At 36.6% G+C, this 14,016-nt stretch overlaps 1 pseudogene; it reads right to left on the bottom strand.

Moving 5' to 3' along the window:
- Positions 1 to 2,986: 2,986 nt before the first annotated feature.
- Positions 2,987 to 4,191, bottom strand: LOC131953434 (ribosome biogenesis protein WDR12 homolog; annotated as a pseudogene).
- Between the last annotated feature and the right edge of the window lie 9,825 nt (positions 4,192 to 14,016).

Raw genomic sequence — 14,016 nt, 5'->3', positions numbered from 1 at the left:
GAGATTGGATGTTGTGAATATGTTGTTAGGATCAACATATGAGGATAATGTTGAGATTTTGGATGTTGTAAAGGTGTTGTAAGGATCAACATATGAGGTCTAGAGTTTGGATGTTGTAAGGATGTTGTAAGGATCAACATATTGGAAGGTTTGATGGGGATTAGTCGACACCCCTTACCCATTTAATTACCTCACCTTAAGAGAGTTATCTCATCTAAGACTCCAATAAATAACAACAGATAGTATCAGCTTTATTGTATATCTTTTTTATTCTGCTGCAAAGGTGAGAAACACAGAGGCGTAGCGAGGGGGGCGGGGGGGGGAGTACATATGTCCCAGGGCGCCGACCTTAGGGGGCGCCAAAATGGGTTGGAAAAACAAATTAAAATGCCATTCTAGCTGCATTTTTGCATTATAAATAGTTTGAGTGGGGGTGCTAATCGAAATTTTGAGAGAGGGGGGGGGATGCAAATCGAAAGTTTGAGGGAGGGGTGAAAATCGAAAGTTTGAGGGAGGGTGCAAATTACAAATTTGCTTCCGAGGGGGGCGCCAAATTGAAAGTTTGTCCCCGGGCGCCGGGAAGGGTCGCTACGCCTCTGGAGAAATATTGTTCGCAGAAATACGGAGTTATTATAAACTAAACATAGTCCTACCCATAAGCATTACTTGTACTTAACTAGCTGATAAAGCGACTAATAACAGAAAGCTTCAGTAAAAAAAAAAAACAGCTTGAAAGATTTATAATGTCTTTGAAGGGTGATAGTGTAGGGCATAAGCCGGTTGGTTTTACTTTTTCACCCTAAGACCACTTCCTTGATCAATGAAGGGTGACAGCTAAACCGGATAAAATCGACGGGGCTACAAATTTGTGTAAACACCGTTTACTGTTGACGTCAAACAAGAATTAACCGGCGCAAACAGGAGTTGTTTGTTCCAAAGTTCAAAATGTAACGATTTGTAAAAAAAATAGTCTTTGTAAATAACCTAAAGAATGCTATACTCTCTTCCGCTTTCCCTGGGGGTTCCACTCAAGCGCCTGACGTGTCATATTAGAGAGAGCCTTTCGCAATGTGTGTCCCACCCAGCGCCACTTCCTCCTTCTTATTTGCACTGTCATAGGCTCCTGCCTTGCTTTTCTCGACAATTTTATGTTTGGCACTTTGTCCTGCCAACACAATTTCCAAATCTGTCTAAGGCATTTGTTCATGAAGGTCTTTACCTTCTCAGTGCTTGATTTGGAGACTCTCCATGTCTCTGCTCCATATAACAAAACTGCCTTGACATTTGAATTTAGTCTTCCTATTTTTGTTGTGTTGGAGATGGAAAAATTTTTCCAAATGGGTCGCATAACTGTGAAAACGTAGCGTGCTCAATTAATTCTAGCACGTATGTCCTCCTCTGTACCTCAGGATCTGCTGATCTTGCTGCCAAGGTAGACAAACTCTTCCACATCATTTACCTGTCTTCCGTCTATTGTCACTGGGGCCTCCTGGTTACTGTCGATTCTCATTACCTCTGACTTTTCTTAAGTGATCTGGAGACCTCATCGCTGTCGTGTAGCCGGTGTGAGAGTAAGGCACAAAGGCGTAGCAAAGGGTGGGGTACATATGTCCCCGGGCGCCAACCCTAGGGGCGCCAAAATGGGTTGGAAAAAAATTGACAGCTCATTTTAGCAGCAGTTTTGAATTAAAACATAAAAAATATATGGGGGGAGGGGGGGACGAATTGAAAGTCTGTCCCCGGGCGCCGGGATGGTAAGGCAAGATCATCTACAAGGTCCAGATCCTACAACTTCCCCGTTATTGTGTTATGTGTACCCTTCAAGAGCTGGCATAGACTGTGTCCGTCACCTAATCGCGAACCACCAAGAAAAAAATACGATTTATTTTATTTTTATATGAAAATGATATTTATTGACCATCCATGCAGAAACATTATGATGTCCTAATGACTCAAGAAATTCATCTAATTTCATTAGTGTAAAACTATTTTTTAAAAAACCGACATATTTTTTAAAGTACACAAAAAGAATCTCCGCTTAGCAGCTCCCAGCAGGTTCAAAGTTTGTTATGCAGCATCAGTCTTGAATGTATTAGCTTATGGTAAAATACAGACAAAAATGTATGCAGTACATGGGACCATAAAAAATGTATAATGGTTTATATAAATAACGACATTAAGATCTAACACATTCCCTATACTCAAGCTTTATACATGTAATGAATGGTGTTAGAAAAAAGAAAATACAATTTTTAAAATGTTTTTTTCGCCTCAGACATGTAATTTACAGCGTCAGTTTGCCTTGCATGTTCGCTTTAGTATTACAGTTTTCTTCATCGGCTTGTAAGGACTGATACAGATTTGCAATAGTAATATTTCTTTCTTACTCTTAGCCTACTTTCATTCATTTTAGATGGTTTACTTATACATAGATCTAATAAAAAACGCCTAATTACATTTTTTTTTTAAAAACCTGAAAATGCAAATGTGTTATTAAATGATGGTTCAAGGGATTTTTTTTTCCATCAGCGTGGTGAGCTGAAATAAATTTGGGATTTCAGAAAATTAAAATGATACAAATATTAAGCATCTGGAAAAGTTATGTTGATTACAATGAGACACTTCAAATCGAACATTCTTCCTTTACAAACCCCTATAATTATAGCAGTTCCGCATAGTTTTTTTTTTTTTTTACTTTGTTTTAAAATTTTAAAATAGTAATAATAATTTATTTAATGGTTTTACACAGCTTCAAAGACATGAACATCTGCTGTATATATAGTAATTAAATGGAGAAAATAAAATGGCATAAGAACTAGATTAATATAAGGTGTGCAAACTCTGTTTCTTTTGACTGCTTAGTTCACTGTGCTCCATCCTCAACTGCGAAGTCAAAAGTTCACATTGTAGCCATCCATGGACAGAAGAAGAAAAGAAATTGCGATTTTTTAATTATTTTTTATTTTATTTTTTTTATTTTATTTTTTTTTTTTTTGTTGTAATTGAATATTTTAAGTTGGTTGTCTGCCCCTCCAGACAACATTAAATCTGGAATGGACCAGTCTACAGCAAGAATTGTATCATCTTGACCAATCAGATTGTAGAGTGGTGCTTTGGGGCTTCTGGTGTTTCATTAGCATGTCATGAAATCCAGAAATAAATAAATATTCATTTGAATTTGACCAGTCCACACTGGAAAACCACCCTGTATGTGAAGTGTATGTTCCTTTCATTTCTTTTGTTCTTATATCATGCAGCCTCACATGCTTATCAGCGGATGCAGACACTATCAAGTTAGAAAGAGGAGAGTGTGAAATTGAAAAAAATGCTTTGGAATTTCCAAAAAGTGAACTTGTTCTGTGAGTGACATATCCCAAACACGAAGTGTATGGTCCCATGAAGATTTACAAACGTTTGAGCCATCAATCCAAACTGCTGAGGAGACAGCCTCCTTGTGACCTGATAATGTGACTAATGGAACTTGTAACTTTTGGATTTACACTCTTCATCTTTTTCCTTTTCCTCTCTTCTTCAGTTTTACCGTCATTATCTTCTTCACCCAGAAAATTTGTCTCAGTTATGGACCACAACTTCACCATTTTGTCCCAAGAAGCTGTCACAATCCTTGCGCCATCATTGTTAACTGCCACACAATCAACACTGTTAGTCTGTCCCTTGCAAGCATAGATACAATAGATACAATCTACTTCTTTCTTCGACTCCTTCCAGCACCATACAAATAATGTCTGATCATGAGAACCACTGACAAACATGTGCTCATCTGTTTCCAATGTAGTGAGCCAAGCTACACACTTTACTGGAGCAGAATGGCCTGGAATAGTCATTAAGCAGTTACCATCTTTTGTCCACAGGCGCAAGGTATTGTCATAGCAACCACACAAAATTAAGTGTCCGTTTCCTCGAACACAGCTGACCCAGTCATCATGAGATAAGGAGGTTTCAGGGCGTGGTGCTGCTTGTCTTTCAATATAATCGATTTCATAAACAGTTTCAAAGGTTGCAGTCTTTTCTTCAATGTAATCTCCAAGAGTGGATCGCAGGAATTCCCCGTCAATAAGAAAATCAAACTCGATCAGTGTTACCATCAAATAAAACACTGTAAAGTATGTTATTCAATTCTTTTGTAGAAACTGAAGAGGTGAGTGGGTATGGTGCATCAGGAATGAAATACTTTTCGAATTTATTTTTTTTTAACTGTGTAAATGTTTTTTTTTAATTACCAGTAAAGATGTGCGTGAGTAATAAAGTGATCAAACCCATAGGTTATCATTATGTTAGAAAATGATCTTTATAGAACACAAAAAGCAGTAGCTAATCTAAATGTAAACATCTTAATTGCAACACCAATAACTAAGTTTATAAAATAGTTTTAATAATTATTTTTTCCCGCCTCAGACATGTAATTTATAGCGTCAGTTGTGTGTTCGCTTTAGTATTACAGTTTTCATCATCGGCTTGTGAGGACTGATACAGATTTACAATAGTAATATTTCTTTCTTACTTGTAGCCTCCTTTCATTCATTTAAGATGGTTTACTTATACATAGATCTAATAAAAAACGTCTAAATATAAAAAAAAAACTATAGCATTTATCAATTTGAGCCAAGATTTATTAGTTTTAACTAAAGGCGCCAGATTCACTCTGATGTTGGTTTTTGACCAATCGTCTTGTCCAAAAACTAAACATAACCATACAGCACTCTAGTTGATTTACGTGTGTGCCAAAACTGAAAGTCCAACTCTAAAATATGTAGCTGAACCTCCAAACATACCGAACTGCAGACAAATGTTTTACTGAAATAGTCATTTAGGTCGAATCCTCCTTTTATTGAAACAGTATCAGCTCCTTCCACTCACGCAAACACCCACTCTCACTCTTACACTAAATAACACTACTCAATACCGATGCCTTGCATTACTTCTAATAATGATGTAAGTTTTCTCTAAAATGATATGATTCATATAGCTTAATTCTAAATGCCAAAAATTTACTTTTGTTGTTTGGAAGGTGGTGGTGGAGGGGGGTTTCTTGAAATATTATGGAAGAAATAAGTGAAGTGAAGTATTAATACTAACTAGACTACCCGTCATCCGTTAGATAACTGTGGGTTTCGGGGGTCATCCATCAAAAAACATCACGTCTGTCACTCAGAGGCGTAGCGACCCTTCCGGGCGCATGGGGACAAACTTTTCGATTTGAACCCCCCCCCCCCCTCCGCAATATTTCGATTTGCACCCATACCCCCCCCCCCTCAAATTTTTGATGTGCATCCCCACCCCTTCAAGATTTCGATTTGCACCCCCCCCCCCCTCAAACTTTCGATTTGCACCTCAACCTTTCAATTTATTTTTCCAACCCATTTTGGCGCCCCCTAAGGTCGGCGCCCGGGGACATATGTCCCCCCCCCCCCCCTCGCTACGCTACTGCAGTGTCACAAAAAAACAGACCCCACATTCAAAAATGTTTTTTATCTTTTAAAAACACCAAAAACACCCATTTCGGACTATCCCTTCATATACTGACGTCACAGGTGACCTACTCAACTCTACTTCACCTGCCCAGTGTCCCGCAAAGTCTCAGACAACATGTTTTTATTGTTTAAAAAATGATTCCAGCCGAGAATGTCTCTGACCACACTATCCCCTCATATGCTTAGGACAAAGAAACAGATGAACTCTACTTCACCTGCCCTGTATCCCGCCAAGTTCAGATAGGCAACTTTATCATTCACATCTAAAAAAAATTGAAAAAAAAAATGTCACTGACGTATTGCTCTAGAACCTGTGCCACCCGCATGAGAGCCGATTACACTACCAACTTAGCTATTTACTCGTGACGTCACAAGTGAATTTTTATACTATACTTTGAGTCTCCTTATGCAACTTGATTTACGCGCATAGATCTAGATCTAAGTCTAGTAGTAGTAACTTTCAAATTAAATTTTATCTTAAATTAGCCAAACAAAGATTTATATAAAATAAAGAAGGTCTAAATTATCTAGATCTAGATAGAATTATCTAGATCTAGATTCTACGACTCGTTTGCTTAAGTCTTAAGTTTAGTTTTTCTTGCTAGATCTAGAATCTAGATCTAGATCTAATCATTAGCTACGCTAATAGGCCCGTAAGCGAGAATTTCAAAATTACCATATTCCAAACAAAGATTTATCCAAAATAATAAAGGTCTAAAAGAGTTTAGTATATAGAAACTCATTATTATCTAAATCTAGATAGAATTATCTATATTCTAGATCTACGACTGGTTTGCCTAAGTCTCGTTTTTTTTTTTTTTGGATTGTATTTATAACTAATAAATCTTTGATTTGACCTAGATTCTAGATCTAGATCTATAAATAACTTTCTTGGACAGATTGTAGATCTAGAGAAATTTATCGTAAAACTAAATGAAAAAAACAGTTGAAAATTGATATAAGTGTTGGAACGTAATAAATACAGCAAACGGACGTATTGTTAAAGTTATGACCCACAGAAAATTAGATTTAGAACGCATTAAACTTTTGAATGGGAACACAATTTTCTTCGATAGACGCCGCCATTTTATTGTACTAAAGAGTAAACAAAAAACTGTGACTTCACGGTCCCGCCGAGTGTAGTGGTCGTTCTAATCTTTTTTTTAAAAAATAGGGTTAATCTACCTATGAATAAATCAATAAATTAATTAACGTCTTTAAATAAATGTGTGATTAACAGTCTGTCTTAAAACAAAAAAAATTCTCTACATACATACTATTTTACAGCTCTCCACGATGAGTGCAACCATGTACAATAGTCAATCAGCCAAACAAAAAAAATATTCAAACACGTAAACAAACTTGAGTTTTAGTAGTATACTAGAATACCCGTCATCCGTTGGATAACTGTGGGTTTCGGGGGTCATCCATCAAAAAACATCACGTCTGTCACTCAGAGGAATAGCGACCCTTCCCGGCGCCCGGGAACAAACTTTTCAATTTTAAACCCCCCCCCCCCCCCCAAGATTTCGATTTTCAACCCCCCTCGAACTTTTGATGTGCACCCCCCCCCCCCCCACTCAAACTTTCGATTTGAACCCCCCTCAACCTTTCAATTTATTTTTCCAAACCATTTTGGCGCCCCAACATATGTCCCCCCCCCCGCCCCCCTCCACCTCCCCCCGCCTCCCCCTCCCCTTTCCCCCCCCCCCCCCCCGCCTCCCCCCTCCTCGCTAGGCTACTGTAGTGTCACTTATCGTCACAAAAAAACAGACCCCACATTCAAAAATATGTTTCTTATCTTTTAAAAACACCGAAAACACCGATTTCGGACTATCCCTTCATATACTTCACCTGCCCAGTGTCCCGCCAAGTCTCAGACAACATGTTTTTATCGTTTAAAAAACGATTCCAGCCGAGCATGTCTCTGACCACACTATCCTTTCATATGCTTAGGACAAAGAAACAGATGAACTCTACTTCACCTGCCCTGTATCCTGCCAAGATCAGATAGACAACTTTATCATTCACAATTAAAAAAAAAAAAATTGAAAAAAATATATCATTGACATATTGGTCTAGAACCTGTACCACCCGCATGAGAGCGGACTACGCTACCAACTTAGCTATTTACTCGTGACGACACAAATGAATTTTTATACTATACTATGAGTCTCCTTATCCAACTTTATTTACGCGCGTAGATCTAGAACTAAGTCTAGTAGCAGCAACTTTCAAATTAAATTTTATCTTAACTTAGCCAAACAAAGATTTATATAAAATAAAGAAGGTCTGAAATTATCTAGAAAAAAAATCTAGATCTAGATAGAATTATCTTGATCTAGATTCTACGACTCGTTTGCTTAAGTCTTAAGTTTAGTTTTTCTTGCTAGATCTAGAATCTAGATCTAGATCTAATCATTAGCTACGCTCATAGGCCCGGAGCGAGCATTTCAAAATTACCATATTCCAAACAAAGATTTATATAAAATAATAAAGGTCTAAAATAGTTTAGTATATAGAAAATCATTATTAACTAAATCTAGATAGAAAATTATCTATATTTTAGATCTACGACTGAGCTATATTTAGAATTTACGTTTATAATTTAGCAAACTTACCGGCATCGAAGCCGCGTATGAATCTTAAGCTACGCCAATAGGCCCGGATCCAGCATTTCAAAATTTGCATATTCGAAACAAAGATTTATACAAAATAATAAAGGTCTAAAATATTTTAGTATATTGAAACTCATTATTATCTAAATCTAGATAGAATTATCTATATTTTAGATCTACGACTGGTTTGCTTAAGTCTTAAGTTTAGTTTTTCTTGCTAGATCTAGAATCTAGATCTAGATCTAATCATTAGCTACGCTCATACATAGTCATAGGCCCGGAGCGAGCATTTCAAAATTACCATATTCCAAACAAAGATTTATATAAAATAATAAAGGTTTAAAATAGTTTAGTATATAGAAACTCATTATTATCTAGTTATTATCTAGATCTAAATCTAGATAGAATTATCTATATTCTAGATCTACGACTGGTTTGCTTAAGTCTCGTTTTTTTTTTGGATTGTATTTATTTATAACTATTAAATCTTTGATTTGACCTAGATCTTGATTCTAGATCTAGATCTATAAATAACTTTCTTGGACAAATTTTAGATCTAGAGAAATTTATCGTAAAACTAAATGAAAAAGACAGTTGAAAATTGATATAAGTGTTGGAACGTAATAAATACAGCAAACGGACGTATTGTTAAAGTTATGACCCACAGAAAATTAGATTTAGAACGCGTTAAACTTGTGAATGGGAACACAATTTTCTTCGATAGACGCCGCCATTTTATTGTACTAAAGAGTAAACAAAAACCTGTGACGTCACGGTCCCGCCGAGTGTAGTGGTCGTTTTAATCTTTTTAAAAAAAATGGGTTACTCTGCATATGAATAAATCAATAAATTAATTAAAGTCTTTAAATAAATGTGTGATTAACAGTCTGTCTTAAAACAAAAAAATTTTCTCTACCTACATACTATTTTACAGCTTTCCACGATGAGTGCAACCATGCGAGATAGTCGATCAGGCAAACAAACAAATAAACAAAAAAACAAACAAAAAAACAAATAAATATTCAAACATGTAAACAAACTTGACTTTTAGTAGTATATAGATAGACTAGACTACCCGTTATCTAGTTAGATAACTGTAGGTTTCGGGGGTCATCCATAAATGACATCACGTCTGTCAGAACTTATCATCCCAAAATAACCAGACCCCACATTCAAAAAGACGTTTTTTATATTTTAAAACCTCTACTAAACTCTACTTCACCTCCCCAGTGTCCCACCAAGTCGCAGACATGTTTGAATTTAAAAAAAACGATTCCGGCTGAGCATGGCTCTGACCACACTATCACTTCATATGCTGAGAACATAGAAACAGGTGAACTCTACTTCACCTGCCCTGTGCCCCGCGAGGTCCTGATAGTCAACCTTATCATTCACATGTAGGCCTTAAGAAAAAAATAATTGAAAACATTGTTGTAAAAAGAAAATAAATCTATTTACTATTACTAATTCATTGTTCTAAACTTTTATAATTAATTTGGTTAATCTACCTATAAATGTATCAATAAATTAATTAACGGCTTTAAATTAGTTTGTAGTTAACAGTGTGTTTAAGAAAGAACAATATTTACCACCCAAAATCCTATTTTACAGCTCTACACATAATGCAGATTCTCCTCAATAACAAATCAGAAAAACAAACAAACAAAAAAATGAGTTATCAAACGTCACTATTCCGGCAAAGTTAAGCCATTGTTCTAAAACTTTAAAATTAATGTGGTTAATCTACCTATGAATAAATCAATAAATTAATTAACGTCTTTAAATAAATTTGCGATTAACAGTCTGTCTAAAAACAAAAATTGTTCTCTACCTACATACTATTTTACAGCTCTCCACATAGAGTAGAACCATTTACAATAGTCCATCTGACAAATAAATATTCATGTAAACAAACTTGAGTTTTAGTAGTATACTAGACTACCCGTTATCTAGTTAGATAACTGTGGTTTTCGGGGGTCATCCATAAATGACATCACGACTGTCAGCACTTATCATCCCAAAATAACCAGACCCCACATTCAAAAAGACGTTTTGTATATTTTAAAAACTCTACTAAACTCTACTTCACCTGCCCAGTGCCCCGCCAAGTCTCAGACATGTTTGTATTTTAAAAAAAAACGATTCCGGCCGAGCATGGCTCTGACCACACTATCCCTTCATATGCTGAGAACATAGAAACAGGTGAACTCTTCTTCACCTGCCCTGTGACCCGCGAGGTCCTGATAGTCAACCTTATCATTCACATTTTTTTTTCATTCACATATAGGTCTTAAAAAAAAAAAAAATTGAAAACATTGTTGTAAAAAATTATTTTACTATTACTAAAGTCATTCTTCTAAACTTTTATAATTAATGTGGTTAATCTACCAATGAATATATCAATAAATTAATTAACGGCTTTAAATTAGTTTGTAATTAACAGTGTGTTTAAGAAAGAACAATATTTACCACCCAAAATCCTATTTTACAGCTCTACACAAGGGGTTCGGCGTGGTCGAGTCGGTAAAGCTCATGGTTGCTAAACCAAAGAAGTCTCGAGTTCGAACCCTCGGGCAGATGAGGCTCGTTAGCTGGGGACAGCCACTCTTCTAGGAGAGACAACTCCAAAATTAAACAACTGCTGCCTTGTAGTTTGTTCTTGGTTGGACAAAGGCTATGGAAGCAAATCCAAAAAAGAAAAGCAGGCTGAAATCGGAGTCAATGGCCTCAATGGCGCATAACCAGTTGACACGTAACGCTTAATTGTGTTGGAGGCGTGGTCGAGTCGGCAAAAAGCTCATTTTTTATAAATTCGAACAAAGTCTCAACACTAATAATTAAGAATGAAGAAGAAGAAGAAGAAGCTCTACACATAATGCAGATTCTCCCCAATAACAAATAAAAAAACAAACAAACAAAAAAATGAGTTATCAAACGTCACTATTCAGTCAAAGTTTAGCAATTGTTCTAAAACTTTAAAATTAATGGGGTTAATCTACCTATGATAAAAAAATCAATGAATTAATTAACGTCTTTAAATAAAGTGTGATTAACAGTCTGTCTGCAATCAAAATTTATTCTCTACCTACATACTATTTTACAGCCCCCCATATAGAGCAGTTTCCTTACAGTACCGAATCAGACAAACAAACAAATAAATATTCAAACTTGTAAACAAACTTGAGTTTTAGTAGTATATAGATAGATAGATAGTTTCGCTGTCTGTCTATGTATCTATCTGTCTGTGTATCTATCTGACAAGAACGCTATAGAGAAAACACAAGCAAATTAAAAACATGCATAGTAAAGCTGAAACGAAATATGACGTCACATTTAGCATTTAGTAGAAAATAGTATCAAGCCGGAGAGTGCACACAGTAATATGATGTAATTGATTCTCGAGTAAACATTGAATAAAAAGGAAATTTTGTCTAATCTAAGTGGTTTGCGTGAAGAGTTTCATTCATACAATTCTTCGGTTAGGGGCAAAGCCCCACCCTCGCGAAAGAACGTCTAAGCCCCCCCCTCCCCCCCCCCCCCCAACTCAAAAGAAATTTCTTCATCGATACTCTATAATAAAATTATCGCCTAATTAATGATTCTAATCTAAAAAGTGGTTTGCTTGCAGTTTCTTTCATGCAATTCTTCAGGTAGTGGCTAAGCGAGACTCCAGTGTTTCTTTCAGACTTTTTCCTCCCCGGAGGGGGGAACTTTGTCTAATCTAAAAAGTGTTTAGTGTGCACAGTTTTTTTCATGCATCTCTTTCCCGCCCAGGTTCTTCCTTTAGTTTGTATGATCTACAAAAGCGACCAGTGTTTCTTTCAGACTTTTTCCTCCTCGGCGAGGGGTGGGGGTACTTGAATTTTTTTGGGGGCGGGGGTAGATTTTCTGGTAGGGGGCGGACACTGAAAAAAAGTATATAATTATATTTCGTTGAATGGGACGGTAGACATGTTTTGTGGGGTGTGGGGGGGGGGGGGGCGGAGCCCCCTCCTCCCAAGTAGAGTTGCCTGAAAGAAACTCTAAATGCGACTTTTGTCAAGAATGAGATTAGGTGCATGGTTTAGGGATATGCCTATGACTATATTTTGTATAAATTAAAGTACCGATTCTGGATACAAATCCGTTTTCAATGTCATTTTTCGTTTCCGGTTAAATTGAATTAAGGCGGTGATTTTGGTTTTGGTTTTAGTTTAGAGAAAATAGTACTATCAACCTAGCGCCCGTTGTATTCTTCCTTAATGGGCCATTTTTCTCGTATAGTACATTCACGCCTTCTAGTTCAGCTATACATTTGCTAACACAAACTAGCTTTAAGCAAAAGCACAATGATTTTTCAAAACAATCTGAGGTGAAATAAATCAGTAAATTATAAAGCCTCCAAAAGCAACAATGAACAGAACATAAAAAACATAAGCCAGTGCATTTTTGTCATGTCATTTAAAGATTATTTTACTTTTGAAGTTTTCTTATATTGGTGTGACGATGCATGAAAAGAAATAAATTAGTTTTATAAAGTGAATCGATAGGTTTTAAAATAAATTCCGCACAAAGATTAATAACAAAAGCAGCATAAAACGCCATTGTTCAAAATTAATTGTTAAGCAATATGCTGCACATTGTTGCTATTTTCTTAGTTCTTTGATATTTCGGTATTGTGGCAATCTATCGAAAATCTTTTTAAAGAATTTAGGAGCCATAATGCAACGTTCAGTGTAAATATTATTACTTTTATAAAACTAAATTTTTATACCTCATGAGAAGGATAAGTAAGAGGTATTCCGTAAATGACGTATCACAAATTGTTACATATCAGTCTCAATGTTTGTGACTATTGGAGGAAGGGGAGAGGAAGCGAAAAAATGGTGTGACGTAACTTTAGGACAGCCTATAAATTCATATGACGATCCACTTAAATGACATCACACTTCAACTCAACCCACCTATTCATTTTGTTTACAAATACATTTTTTATAAAAGACCATTTGGACTAAATTGTACTTACTTTGATATGAAAGTAAGTTTACCAACTCGTTTAATTTTAATAAAAACATGTATTGAAGTTACAAAATCGAACGAATAACGTCGGCAGGTTAAAAATAGTATTTGTAAATCCTATTTTGTTTTACTAAAACAGTCATACTTAATTTTTAATTTATTTTTTCTATTGACGTTTCAAATATAAATTATTACAGCTTAGAATTGCAATGTGGCCACACAGCGCTAGAAACTGAGCCGGCTGTTCTGTCTACCTCCCCTCCGAACTAAATAGAATATAATTATATACAAAATAAATTCCTTTACCCGTGTCCGCCCCTAACCACACGGAAAATGTAGTCTTGTCGCTCTCTCCCCCCCCCCCCCCGAAATTTTCAATCTCTCCCACCCCCCCCCCCCCCCGGAGAAAAGGGTCTGAAAGAAATACTGATTGGCCCCATATTTGACTAGTTAAAGATTTGTTGTTTACCCCCCCCCCCCCCCATCGTCCCTACCCATTTTGAATTTCTCAAGGTGTTTTGGGTCCCCTATTCAACTTTTTGACTGTTATTTGGAATAATTGTACATGAATATGAACCCTTCCGACACCCCCCCCCCCTCTTTGATTACTAAGTAGTTTGAGCATTTGGTGCGCGGACCTTTGACCACAGGTGCTTTGACCATAGGGGGTTTGACCCATTAGGGGGTTTGACCATAGCGGAGCTTTGACCATAGGGGCTTTGACCATATGGGGTTTGATCATAGGGGGTTTGACCCACAGCGGAGCTTTGACCATAGGGGGCTTTTACCATAGGGGGGTTTGATCATAGGGGATTTGACCATAGGGGGTTTGACCACATGTGTTTTCTCAGCAGAGGGTCTTTGATCACAGGTGGTCTATCAACTGGTGTTTGATCACACAGCGATGT

This window comes from Physella acuta, unplaced genomic scaffold (assembly GCF_028476545.2).
Source record: "Physella acuta isolate Inbredline_101_S28 unplaced genomic scaffold, ASM2847654v3 ptg000922l, whole genome shotgun sequence".
NCBI classification, from domain to species: domain Eukaryota; kingdom Metazoa; phylum Mollusca; class Gastropoda; family Physidae; genus Physella; species Physella acuta.
This window is presented reverse-complemented; position numbering and strand designations above follow the sequence as displayed.